Source organism: Ambystoma mexicanum, chromosome 2p, assembly GCF_040938575.1.
Source record: "Ambystoma mexicanum isolate Mex_15411 chromosome 2p, UKY_AmexF1_1, whole genome shotgun sequence".
NCBI lineage: Eukaryota > Metazoa > Chordata > Amphibia > Caudata > Ambystomatidae > Ambystoma > Ambystoma mexicanum.
In genome coordinates this window covers 829335930-829350049 of record NC_090923.1, presented here as the reverse complement: position 1 = coordinate 829350049, position 14120 = coordinate 829335930, and the positions used below count along the sequence as shown (strand labels likewise).

At 45.2% G+C, this 14120-nt stretch overlaps 1 long non-coding RNA gene across 2 annotated transcripts in view; it reads right to left on the bottom strand.

Moving 5' to 3' along the window:
* The window catches only part of LOC138566841 (uncharacterized), a 401273-nt gene extending 400013 nt beyond the window's left edge, over positions 1-1260 (bottom strand). For both annotated transcript variants that reach the window (XR_011302038.1, XR_011302039.1), the window contains exon 1: positions 780-1260. This is a non-coding gene — a long non-coding RNA (uncharacterized lncRNA). The remainder of the gene's footprint in view (positions 1-779) is intronic.
* Positions 1261-14120: the final 12860 nt, after the last annotated feature.

Sequence of the window (14120 nt, the reverse complement as noted above, 5' to 3'; positions counted from 1 at the left end):
TATCCCACTGCAGTTGGGCTGTTTTGCATTCAGCTCCATATGCCAGCCAGGGTACTGTTTTGCCTTTGTAGTAAGGCAGATTGTTCATCTGTAACTCCCAGAGTGCGCCCGCAGATGAGATATGCTGGCCATAGTTACTACCCAGATATTTCCATTTCCTTACCTGCTCTAGCTGTAAATTATTTAAATACAAGGAAAAGTTCCTTTGGCTGCGTCTTTTGGAGTTGAATATCAATATTTTTGTTTTTGCTGCATTTGTTTCTAACTCCAAATCATTAATGTACCTGCAGAACGAATGACCTATCAGAGTTTGGTCCATCAATATAACGTCACCTGTATAAGCCAAAATGTATTATACTGCAAAGTATTATACATTTGTGTTGCTTATGACAAGGCTTTCTTATGGTCACTTAACTGTTTTGACAAAGGAAAAAGGCATTATTCAAGTTCATTTTCTTTAGTGCACTACCAAAACGACATAAGTAACCGGTACAGCTTGCAATCAATTCAATGTATTCATTTAGTACTTATTTTTTTTGTCTGATAAAAGAGTTATATGACACATTTATTTTGTCTTTCTCCACTAACAGACATTAAAAGTGCAAGTAAATTTGATATAAATGTGCACTTTTAACCCAGTTACCATAAAGTACTCTACAGCCTTAAAGCAAGTGGATACAGAGTGACTTGTAAAATCAGTAATCATCTATTCCAATTATCCAGGCATTGCATCTGAACATAGAATTGGGGGAGGCAAAAATATTATTCCATGTACTCACCCTATTTTCAGACCCTCCTTTGCAGGTCTGTGGTTCTTCATTTGTGTAATCGATGTGAAAGACTTTTCCTTACTTATTTGCTTTTCTTACTCCAACCTTACTCCAACCTTCTTACAATAGTGAATAGTATTGGCAAGTGAGCTCGTGCTACAATTAGCATTGTGCTGGTTTCCAATCTGGCAGAAATTGCTGACACAGATCTAGGGAACAAAAATGATGAGGATAATGTTTGCTGGTGGTCCGTAGCACTAAAAATCTATAATCTGATAACAATTCCTTATTGGTACTGTGGAGGAAATTATTCCGGTGGATTGGTGAACACGTTATTAGTAAAAAACAATGACAGGACAGATCCAACAGCAACACGAGACTTCAATACAAGTCTCTGCCCCCTTCCCTCAGTTCTCTTATACCCACTGGAACACATGCTTTACACTGGAATGGTCCCAGCAGGGCAAGGTCGTATACTGAACTCATCCTGCTAACGGAGAATAACGCCTCATTATACAAGCCTTTGACACCAGCTGCTTTCTTTAATGTAAGCCAGTGTTATCAGAGAGGTCAACCTGTCATAATTAATTTAGTCAAGTTGAATACACTCCTTAAAGATTCACACACGCTTTGAAGCAGGTGAGAGCGCTTGCAAGACAATGACTTCTGCTTACTAGTACTGCTTTACCAAAGGAAGCAGGAGCCTAAAACACGCTTGCATATGCCAAAAGGGAAACACATCCGAAGCAAGACATGTGAAGGCGAGCATTCCAATAAGGTAGGCGGGGGGCTTTCATTGCAAAGACATTTGCAGTACAATCTACAATCTTGGCCTTGCATGAGCAAGAAACAGTGCTTAAACATGGCACTTTACAGTGCCTATTCAATATCATAATGCATGTGCAGTAATGTGCAAGGGGAGTACATACAATTTTCATTTGCCAACATTTCCTCCACAGTAATGTATTAGTTAGTTACCCTATCTTAAGTAATCCATTTTCAAGTAATCAATATTCTAATGTGATGCTTTTTGTACTCTTGTCTGCTGTCATTACCCATATTTTGTTTGGAAATTGTTTTTCATTTTGTGTTAGATAAAATGTTTCCTCAAAATGATTAATTGTGTGAATAAATTGCTCAAAATCAAAATGATAAAATGCCAAAAAAACACCTACACGTGTTTCAAGTTTCAAAACTCTTCATCAGGGAGAATATACTACAAGGTGTGGTTAGTAAAAGATAATTATATTATTATGATAGAAAGACATTGTGAATTTTTTATAAGTTAACAATTGATTGTTAGAGCATAAACTTGTGAATAGACAGTGTGACAACAAAACACAAAATTAAACAAACATTGACAAAGCCAACAGTTTTGGCTTGTATGTAGGCACGGGAAAGGCATTTTCAAGGCAATGCATAATGGTACTATCTTGCTACAAGATGGCAACAACTGGCAAATGGTGTTAGCACAGCGTTAAATTATTGCATTGCCTGGAAAATGCCCATATAATGCCTATACCGGAGTCACAACGTTTGGCTTTGCCAATGCTTGTTATTATTAACAGGAAGTCAGCACAAAGAACCAATGCTAGGATGCACATGGATTATAAATCAAGTGCCTGAAGGCATCCTTGGTTGAGACATTTTTATTTCACCCAGAGCAATATAGTTGTAAACATACCATTATCTAAAAGAAGACTGCTTAAAAGTAACACAGGCTTTCAAAGCACAACACTAGCTCCAAGAGATCCTGAGGGAAGGGCTTTTTTGATGTGAAACGGTGGGTAGGGGCTGAGAATGGTCATATAGACTAGCATGGCTATGCGTCATCAGTGGGTGGAAAGAAATCCACACTATATCCACAGCATATGTGCCCCCCTCACAACCCATCTCTAGCTTCACTTCCCATGACAAATGTTGTGGCTTATAGATTGCGCCTAAAGCACAATCTAGTTGCCAGAAAGTAAAAATATTTGGAGAATCATACACTAAGGGCCTCATCATGAGTTGGGCAGCGGTAACAGTGTTACTGCCGCATTTAAGGGCTGGCCCTATCACAAGTCTGGCGTGTTTACCCCCAGGTTAGTGCAGGGGGTAAACACGCAGAGAAAATGACAATTTTCTATGCATTTACCGCTCGCAGTATTACTGTGCGGCGATTGTGCTGAAAATTCCCCATTAGGTCCGAAGGGGAGTGTAAAGGAGGTTCCAGACATGACCTGCAACCCTGCCCCCCATTTCGAGCTACCAGGAAGAAACTCGCCAAGGCACGTGACGTATGAAGAGCAAATGAACCTACAAAGAGCTGCACTAGGACTCTGCCCAGTATATATCAGAAGATCCATACCAGTTGAAGCACCCATAATCAGACAACCCTGGGCAGCACTGTACCCTATTAGACAGCCATACCAGCCTCTGATACGAAATGAGGAGTACCTACACACAGTCCACGAAGAGACCCCAAAAGCCTTAATGGAAGGTCAGTGGAAATGATACAAGGGCCTGAACAGATCCGAGAATGAACAAGAGCAGCTATCGAAGATAACACGCCAGTGCGTGTTACTACGAAATTGAATGGATTGTACGCAGAGAAGAGACAATGTTAAAACGTAAGGAAAAGGTGCTACGAGACAAGATGGAAGCAACCGTCCTCTTCAACGTGTGTAAATAGGCTTGAAACGCAAGATGCTAAGAAATCGATACTGCCTGCAATGCTTAGTAGAAGATAGAGCGGCAAGCACCAACCATATAACTACCTCAATAAGGCACATTATACAAGTGCGACTCCATTTTGTAAAAGCAGAAAGGTACCCAGGCGGCCAGAGGCCTGACAGGCTAAGTTTCGAAACCCAGCCAAAGGCAGGAGAAGGAGCGGAATCGAAACTCAGCAAAGAGCAGCTCATGCTTAGGAAATCGAGGTCAACCAGAGAAGGGGAGGAGAGCATGAGCTCACGAGACTCCAACTACAGAGCATACCAGCCCGTCCGTGAAGGTCCAGATAAGAGAGGCCCATGCAGATGACTAGGCTGAAACAGGATTAAATGCACAAAAGGCTAGAAACTGAAGCAGATTCACGGTGAACCAACACGTGACCAGCCAGGCGCGAAGAGGTACCATCCAGAACCCGAGGATGCCATAACTTTTCCTGATAAGAGGCTACAGTTCTGAGGCCATACCCAGCCAACTAATTGACACATAGCCCTAAAACACTGATTGATGGAAAGGAGGAAGGGTGAATCTAGGGGCACTATGCACCTGGGTGTCTATTCTGCATGCTGCTAATTAAAGTGGAGATTTATGTTTAGGGGTGTGACATGCCCAATCACAATGGACCATGTAATCTAGGGTCCTATAGACACTGTAGCCAATGAGACGTCGTACGTGTAGTGACGTCAATCATGTGTGATGTAGAGGGATGGGCGTAGACGCCCACCAGATAAGAGTTATCCAATCCACATGCTTTATTTCTCTATACAGATAGGGCACCTATACTTAAGTTACCTTTCCTAACCAATTATATTGCATGATGATTTTTTATCGAAATTAGACGTCAGAGATGACGATGTTAGCCTATGAGAATTGCTGTTCTACCAAAGTTCATGGAAGTCGGAGCGAGACTGGAGATCGCACTACAGCTGATTTCCATTTGTTTCCCTGTTTGATGTATGTATCATTAAACTGACTTCCCTTTGCCAAACTACTGAGTCCTCGTTATTGAGTCGTGTCGGAGTAAGTGAATCCTGCACCCCCTGTCCTCAAATGTTGCAGCTATCTTGTCATATAAGTTCTAGAGGGTGAGTGTTGACCAATGGGCCCGTCAGCGAATTCCTCTCCTCGTGAACACTTTGTAGCGTGAGGATGGTTTTGGCCATCGATTATAGATTATCGATTGATATAGTGTAAGACACCCTTAGACCGAAGGCACGAAGTAACTCTGGGCCTTCGGTAAGATCACGAGTCCTTTCGTCATTCCGGCTGAGTAGACTGAGTAGCTTCCCGTGGACAATGTAAGTTTCAAAAAATCTGCAGTGGGTCTGAAGGAACCCGCCTTTCCAAGCATAACCCTTCTCATTCCCACAGGCAGCGGATTGGATGAAAACCTTAAAGCAAGAAGAGGAAGGGGCGGTGATCCCGAAGTTCCAGAGAGAAAACGATGCGATCAGTGAGTAAAGCAATAAAACTTGTTACTTTGGAAAATGTTTTGTAGGCATTAGAGCCAGTAAGGGAAAGGTAACGGAGTGTGGTGGAGAAACAATAAAATAGTTAGAAGTAGAGAAGACTGTATAGATATATAGGGAGTAATGACTCGAGCACAAGAAATAAAAACGTAAAGGATATCAGGGGGGCACCTGAAGTAAAACGTGAAGGATATCAGGGGGGCACCTGAAGTAAAAACGTAAAGGATATCAGGGGGGGCACCTGAAGTAAAAATGTAAAGTATATCAGGGGGGCACCTGAAGTAAAACGTAAGGAATACCAGAGGGGCACCTGAGCAAAAATGTAAATATTCGCCTTGTTCCTGCGCTTTAAAGAGTGGTCAGAAGGAACGTGAACCCAGAGCCCACAGAGGGGGGACAATTAGGCTACGATAACGTTTAAAGACGTAATTAAGGGGGTTCGTTCAAATCCCATGGTGGGGTAGTGATTAGAAGGCAGGTATATGTATGACCAGCTGGCGTCCGTCTAGTCTGTCTAGTCTGTCGTATATGTCCTGTGTATGTCAAATATGAAATTACTGTACTGTTGATTGATTGCAATGTATTTGCTTTACGCAATTTCGTAACTAAGAGGAAATTGCCTTTGAATTGATGAGTTTTGAGTAAATTGTTGATACAAAATTTGGTGGGAAAAGGTTGGATTGGAGCTTGCGTATGTGGTGCTCGCTCATACTAGTGGAGCTTAAAGAACTGTGTGAATATTGTTGGTGACAAAATTAAGAATGGAGGAAGTTACCCCACTTGCGCATTTATGTAAGCAGCTGCCCAAGCATGTAGTAAAATGGAACAAATACAGCCAGGAGTGGGTTAAGGGTACCGCCAATAAGATGTTTATGCCTTGGCCCCATAACGGGTCACTGTCTAAGGCTGTTTTACAGCACATGACATTTCTACACGCCACATATACAGGCAAGAAGCTTGAGAAACGCCTTGCTGTTCTCGAACTTTGGAAAATGTTCGAGCAAGCGAAGAAAGAAGAACCGCCCGCAGACTGGATATTAAATGTATGTACGGAGGGGGGTGAGACGCCTACCGCGCCACCAGCCCCGCCGGAACCAGTCATTGAGGGAAGCAAGTCAGAGGGCCTTTACCCGTTGAGAGAGCTCAAAGCAGCCACAGGGTATAGCAACCCCGCATATGAGTCACCTACATGCAGTAGTGACGAGACGAAAGAGAAGGAACAGGAAATTGATCTGGCCTCCACAGTCCCGAGGGACAAGGAGAGGCGCGGCAATGGAAGAAGGGATCAGGCACAGACTAGTGCACCTCTCGATAGAGAGAGAGCGGGAAGAAAGCGGAAAGGAAGTGATGAGTTAGCATTCGCAAAAGACGAATGGATGAAAGGACAGATATTGTTGAAATTAGATGGAAAAGGAAGTGATGACTTAAGACCGAGTGAACGGTCTGATGAGGCGCAAAGAAAGGAAAAGGAGAGAGAACAGGACATGAGAGACGAGAAGGTAAGAAAGAAGGATAGGTTGAGGCGAGAACAACTATATCGCGAAGAGCAGGGAATACCGCTCAGTCGCACATAATATGCTGCCTATGAAAAGTACAGGCAGAACATGCTAAAGTTGGAGGAAGAAAGGAGAGTGCATGAAAAGAAAGTGAAGAAGGGAGAAGATGAGGAGATTAGAAGGGCAAAGGAACGTAGAGACGAACGAATGAGAGAAGTAGATATGGCTAGAGAAGAAGCAAAGAAGCGAAAGGAAATAAATGAGGAAGCAGAACGCAAGCATAGACAGAGGGCACGAGATCTTGAGTATTTGGAGCGGGAAGTCATTAAACCCAATCCTGTTGTAGAATGCAAAGACATAGAAGAGTTCTTTCCTGCAATCGATGCGGTACCAGGTACAAGCGGGACAAATATTGACGATGACTTCGACACCAGAAGCATCGGGGAAACGATTGATAAAATCTATGACGAGATGGGGCTAGAACTAATTTCCCAAGGGGGAAGGGAGGATGAGCACTTAGAGAGCACTCAGCTATATGACACCGAGGATGTCACCCGAAGTAGCGGGAGCAGGGGACTGTCCCTAGATAGGCTAGAAATTGGGCAGAACGAAGATGATGCAAGAAGTTGTGTAAACTGGGAGTATTCAGAGTCTGACTCCCGTGGGGAAACAGCGGAAGTGGCACATGACGAAGAGAGACGGTGCGAAAAACGACTCCCAAGGGACCGAGAGGTACGATGGTCAGGTGCTAGTGTGTCCGCAAGTAGGACACCGAAGTCCGCTGGACAGTCCAGCCGACTTAAAGAAGCACCCCACAGTCAGAGGGGGGCGTCAGCACCTGCCTATGCGGATGGGTTGAGGACATTGCCAGGTAGACGGCAGGGCTGGGACGCCACCCCGGCGAAAGACGGGAGAGGTACGGGGAAGGAGAAGGAGGATTGCGCATTCCAGTTCCCACTCCTAGAAAAGGGGGAGCAAGACCACAATATATCCCATGGCCGCATATGGACCGAGAAAACCTGAAAAATAAGCTTCCAATGCTGACATCGGGAGCTGGAAAGTGGATACACAAGTTAGAGAAAATGACGGGGGGTGTCACCCTAGCCATAGGGGACATTAAGGGGCTCCTAATTGCTATACTTGGTGATAGAGCAGACGACGTGTGAAAAAGGGCGGGATACCCTAGAGTAACCTCCCATGATGGAGCGCCATTTAATAACTGTAGAGCAGCAGTGTGGAAAGTGCTGCGTACGCTATATCCAGACACATCTGATATGGGAGCTATAATGGCTCGAAAAATGAAAGAGTCAGATGATCCGTTGCTTTATATCCAGAATTTTCAAGACGCGTGGGTGCTCGAAACGCATGAATCTTGGACGAAATCCATCCCTGTGTTCTTCCATATATTGTGCCAAGGGTTACCAGAACCGGTGCAAAAACAGCTCAAGAAATTGGTAGGAATAGAAGCTAAACCATGGGCGGAAATCCAGTTGACAATTGCACATTATTGCAGATTGCTACAGGAAAAGAATCGGAAAAAGGAGGCAACGCTTAAGGGTGAGGAGGCAAAGCTGGTGCAAAGGAAGCTCTCGAAGTATGCTCTTGAGGGAGCAATACTCACCAGCCCGGCCGAACCAAGCATACAGCAAGCAACTAACCTCTCGCAGAATAATCAAGGTAGCACGGGATATTACCTGAGGGGAAGAGAGTTTGGAAATAGAGGATGGCAGAGTAATCAGGGAGGGTTTCGAGATAACCAAGGAGGGTTTCAGAATGTTCAAGGTGGCTTCCAGAACACACAGATGGGCAATCCAACTATGCCAGATGGACAGATGGCACGACCACTGCCAGTATGTTGGCTGTGTGGAATGACTGGACACGGTCCACGCATGTGCAGAAGCCAAGGGGTGGGGGCAGGCATGGTGAATCAACCTGCTACCCTGCAACAGGGCAATGCACAAAATTATACCCTGCAGCAGCAGGCGGCAGGCTTGCAGCAAGGTGCACAGCAAGTGGTTCAACCACCGAACATGGGGAATTTGCCACAGGGACAACCCCAACAGGCACCGCCACAAATGGCTCAGGGCACTAATTCCGGTGGGGGAATGAACCCTGGAAATGGGGGAAACCCACAAGTATACAGTGGACCGAACCTGTATATGAAATAGGACGGCTCACAGGGTACTCTGATGTGTTCTATCCTATCAGTGACGCCAGATCCTAACAGGGAACCTAGGGTAAATGTCACCATAGGGGGGAAATAATGTTCCTTCTTAGTTGACACAGGTGCAACGCGCTCGTGCATACGAGAAGGCAAGTTCTCCTTGTCCGGCGAGGCTATAGACACCTAGAGTTTTACTGGAGCTCATAGTAGAGTTCCCTTTACTGATGCGCTCCCAGTCTCTGTAGGAGAGCGTGAAATGAATGTACCTCTATCATATTCACGTCAGTCCCCAGTAAATATCATGGGTCGGGACTTGATGACAAAGTTGAATATGACCATCTCGTTTACTGAGGATGGTATAGTGTGCTCCACCCCAGGAATGCATTATTCAAACGTGTGCGAAATGATCAGAACATACTCTGGACGTGCTGCCATGAGAGCTATACCGCTGGAGCCAGAAGTTTTCGCATATGGTGTACGGGTGCTTATGGCAGGATTGCCAGGCCTCGCAGACAAAACTATGAGAACCCCTGATGAGTTTCTATTCAGACCAAGAATACCCATGCACGAAGAGGAGGGATAAGTCTTTCCCTTAGCAATACAATCTGCCGCAGTACGAGGAAAAGTGGTATTGGTTGAAGGATATGATGATGAAGGCAGACAATTGGGTGCGATTATTGCCATTGAAGAAGGGTATCGAGTGACTGACTTCACAGATGACGATCTGTTCGAAGAACACCCAGACCTAGAAGAGACAAGAGTGGAAGTGAGGCTCATATTTTGGGTCAAAATGATCAGAAGGGAGGTACGACAGAGAATGATGTTAGCACTAACACGTCCAGAATACTTTGACAATGGGAGGGTCTTGGCGCTTAATCCAAGCTTTACGAGCACTAAACGATATAGTTGAAGCCGAGTTCCCTCTAGTCCCGAACCCCTCCACAATTCTGTGCAACACACCCATCGAGGCAAAATACTTCATGGTGATCGATTTGAAAAATGCATTTTTCTCAATCCCGTTGCACCATGACTCACAAGACCTGACCTCATTTACTTTCAGACAAATGCACCTGAAAAGTATGAGGTTGCCACAGGGGTACTGTGAGTCTCCATCCATTTTTAACAGAGTCCTGCAGATGGACCTAAGAAATATTACGGAGGACAGTGTTGTTTTGCATTATGTAGATGACATTCTGATCTGCAGCACCACTGAAGAGCAATGGAGGTGCGATTCCGTCCAACTATTGACTATACTGGCTGAGAAGTGTTACAAAGTAGACAAGGATAAGTTGCAGTACTGCCAACAGGAGGTGTTGTACATAGGGCAACTGATCTCACATGAGGGAAAGAAGGTAACCCCAGGAAGGGCTGAAGCCATCATGAACACGGCCAAGCCGCGCACGATAAAACAAATGCAAAGCTTCTTAGGCCTGTGCAATTATGTCCGAGCATGGGTCTTTGACTACAGCTCGTATACCAAGCCCTTGCTACAGGCCCTTAAAAAGGTCCAGGCAACAAGAAAAGAAATTGAATGGAATGAAGTAATGGAGAAGGGGTTTACAGAACTCAAGGGGGCAATTTGTAAGGCCCCAGTTCTTGGGATTCCTAATTATGCAGAGAAATTCTATCTGTTCTTTCATACTGATGGTCATTTTATGACGGCAGTACTCGCACAACGAACCTCGCTGGGGTACAAGCCCCTAGCATATTACAGCGGGAATCTGGACCCGGTCATGAAGGGCCACTTCCCATGCGAACAAAATCTAGTTGCTGCCGCGTTCGCCATCGAGAAGGCGTCACCCATTGTGATGGGGTGCTCCATGACCCTGTATGTTGAGCACTCGCTGTTCGCCATACTGGAAAAGCCAAAAGGGGCACTGACATCTCAAAGAGCATCCGCCTATGAGGTAATCATCTCTAATCCATCGATCAAAATAGTGCGATGTAAAACTGTGAACCCTGCTACATTCATTGCTGAGCCAGTCACTGAGGGAGAACCTGTGCACGACTGTGCGAACTATAAGGAATTCTATGATTAGATCCCCAGGGTAAAGGAAAATGCCCTGGCAAGTGGAGAGATCTCCTTTATTGACGGGTCTTCAAGAATTGACCAAGAAGACAGACAAAGGTATACAGGCGTGGCTGTGGTAAGACACATAGTGAATGGAGAGTTTCGAGTACTCGTTAGTGCACGAATACCATCTCACTATTCAGCACAAGCTGCAGATCTATTGGCATTGATACTCGCCATTGAAAATCATGCAGACCAGGAAGTAATGGTGTACAGTGACTCCGCCTATGTTACGTCTACAGTCCACGCAGGACTAGCGTGCTGGGAAAGGAGGGGCTACCTCCGAGCAGATGGCACGCCAGTGCAACACGCAGCCTTATTGGACAGGCTGATTAAAGCACTACAGCTCCCAGTGGGCATAGCGGTCGTGAAATGTGCCGCTCAAACCAAAGGGACAGATTTTGTGTCACGTGGAAACCATGAAGCGGACACGGAGGCCAAGCGCATGGCATTCAAGAATGAAACAATCATGGACGTGGAGGTGGCACGTACCCATGAAAGAATGATGGTAGCACAAGCCACTGCAGAGGCCTATAGCAACTTGGGACAGACTCAGCTAATGGAGCTCCAAGTGGAGGCACCTCAGGAGGAGAAGAACTTGTGGAAGCATCGAGGGTGTTCTTTAAACCCCTCTGACGGACTGTGGAGGCAAGACAGCACTGGTAAACCAGTAATGCCTGTCACCCTTCTAAAGGTAGCGTTAGAATAGCTTCACTACCCCATACACATGTCAAAGGAAAATCTTGCTGCAAAGCTCGCAGAAGACTGGTTCACACCAAATTTAGCAGAGCATGTTGCATTTTATTTATGGTAAACTGCATTATCTGTCAGCAATTCACCTCTGGGGACACATGAAAAGTAACGAGAGGAATCATCCCCAGACCAAATGGACCTTTCTAGCACCTGCATATCGATTATGTCGATATGATCCAGGTGTGTAATGGGTACAGGTATTTAATTGTGGTGGTGTGTCCCTTTTCAAGATGGGTAGAAGCAGGTCCCCGTACACACCCCGATGCAATCTGTGCCGCAAAGTTCCTGGTGAGGGAAGTGTTCCCTAGATGGGGGGTGTGCGAGGTAATGAGATCAGATAATGGGGCTCATTTTGTAAATTCAGTTTTCAAACAGATTAGCTTGTTGCTTGGTATAAAGCACAAGTTCTCGTCGGCGTATCATCCTGAGGGGAATGGGATATGTGAACGAATCAACGGCTTGCTTAAGGAAAGGATAGCCAAGTTGAAGCTTACATTAAGGAAGGGATGGTTGCGCAGCCTACCACTGGCATTGTATGCTCTTTGGAACCAGCCAGACTCCGACCATCATCTCACGCCGCACAAAATAGTTACTGGTTGAAGGATGAGGACCATCGTACCCCCTGAGACAGAGCTAGATGTGATGCCCAGCCAACTGAGGAAGTACTAGGAGAAGAGATTAAAGTCTATCTGGACTGTTTGACATCCAGCACCTTTGTCATTTCAGGCCAGCTGCAGCGACGGCGAAAAGGGGACAGCACAGCACAGACCACAACAGATAGTGCTGATGCAGGCGCAGCTCACAGCCTCTGTGCGCCCCTCATCTTCCTTGGAGACAGCATCCTTGTAAGAAACTTTACCAGAAAAAGGTGGGCCGAGCCAAGGTTTAATGGCCCTTTTATCGTAGAGGACCGCACCCCGTCCGCTGTCAAGCTCAAGGGCAGGAGAGCCTGGATCTTCCTAAATGACATTAAACCTTTTGTAGGAGAGAACCCTCCTGCTGCACCTAACTCCGAAGAATCTACAGACAAAGGAGAAGAACCTCAGCACGTGCAGACAAGATCCATGAAGAGGAAGAAGGACGCATGAGCAGCAAAATAAAGGCAAAAGAACGCTGGGTGTATAGTGGCTTTTAAAACAAGACTTCCTCAAAACCAGAGAAAGTGATTAAGGAAAAAAAAAAGGACACTCTGTGCATCCTAGTTGCAGGGTAAAGGCTAGCACATCCAAAGCCACAACAACAGTGGTAAAATGAACGTTTTAGATAACGTCACGCCCAAGTAGTACAATGAATCAAGACTCTGATAGACTGCCAATAAAATATTCTCTGAGAGCTTAACACAGTATCCTGAAGCAACCAGTATCAAGACCTTCTCTCCATACCTAATGGTACCCCCCAGCAGAAGCCTCAAGTGGGATGTGCTCACGTACTTTCAATTGGTGGTGCTATCCTACCCATCACTCATAGGAAGAGAAACAAGTGTCAAAGAATTCATTCAAGATCCAGATAACAAGAAGGTCATCTGGGAACTACTGACTGTCATCACAGAAGCTTTCACTGAACTGCCTGAACACAGTGAAAAGGGCACAAATGCTCCCACCTCAAGTGATCATCGATGAACTGACCTATACCATATTTTTCCGAATCATGGAGGAGTGCCCAGGACTTGTTGGAAGAACCACAGATACACTAACCTTTATCAGAGATCCAAGAAACAATTAATTTCTCAACCAAGTATGGTACAAATTAAATTACTTGGTTGCAACCCACGCAGCTGGAAAGTGTAAAACCTGTTCGCATCAAAAGAAGGGCTTGTGATCAGGACCCAGCAAATGAAGGCAGATGTCTCTGTCTCCCGCGGATACACAGCTTGCACACAATGTTATGCTCAGACTAGTCACGGACTATCCAGAAATGGTGGGAAGGCCTGCTGATGTTGACGTTGTCACCTTCCTAAGAGATCCAGACAATTTCCTATACATGAGGACCCTTCTCCATGGGGATCATGCTCCAAGTGGAGCTGTCCAATTTTCAGCGAGAATTCCTAAGGAGTTTCCAGTGAGACTGTTCGCCGAGAGACAGATCGAGGAAAGTGCAAGACTGTTCACGCTGCAAGAAAGGCCTGTGATCCAGAGGATAGAGAATCAGAGCAAATGTCATTAACACCAGAAGACAGCCAATATGCATATTGTGTTTTCTTTCACCTCATTGAAAACCTTCCAGAACTAGTGGGCAGACCCAACCACATTGATGTGCCCACTTTTCTCAGTGATCCAGCAAAAAACGCTCAACTAAACAGGCTTCTATTGCAGCGCAACCAAGAAGCAACTATGGACATCCACTGCTGAGGAGAGCCTTAGGAGGAGGAAATCCAAAATAAAATTCTTGTCATCATCGTTTCACTGTGGAGCAGATAGAGAAAAGATAGACACTGTTCTTCAACTTGTCACTGAGAGACCGAGAGAAAGGAGCCGACCCAAGAACTTTGCCAACCTATTTTCCTTTTTCTTAATTTTTCTTATTTTTGCCTATTTTTTCAAATGGTCACTTTTATTTTTATTTTTGTGTGATTTTTAGTAGTTCCATCTTTTCAGCCTTTCACAGTGAACAGATTCCTGCATGTCATCAAGGCCGAGGCAAATTGGAGTTGTGCCCTGGGACGGTGTTTACTATAGAAATGCAGGA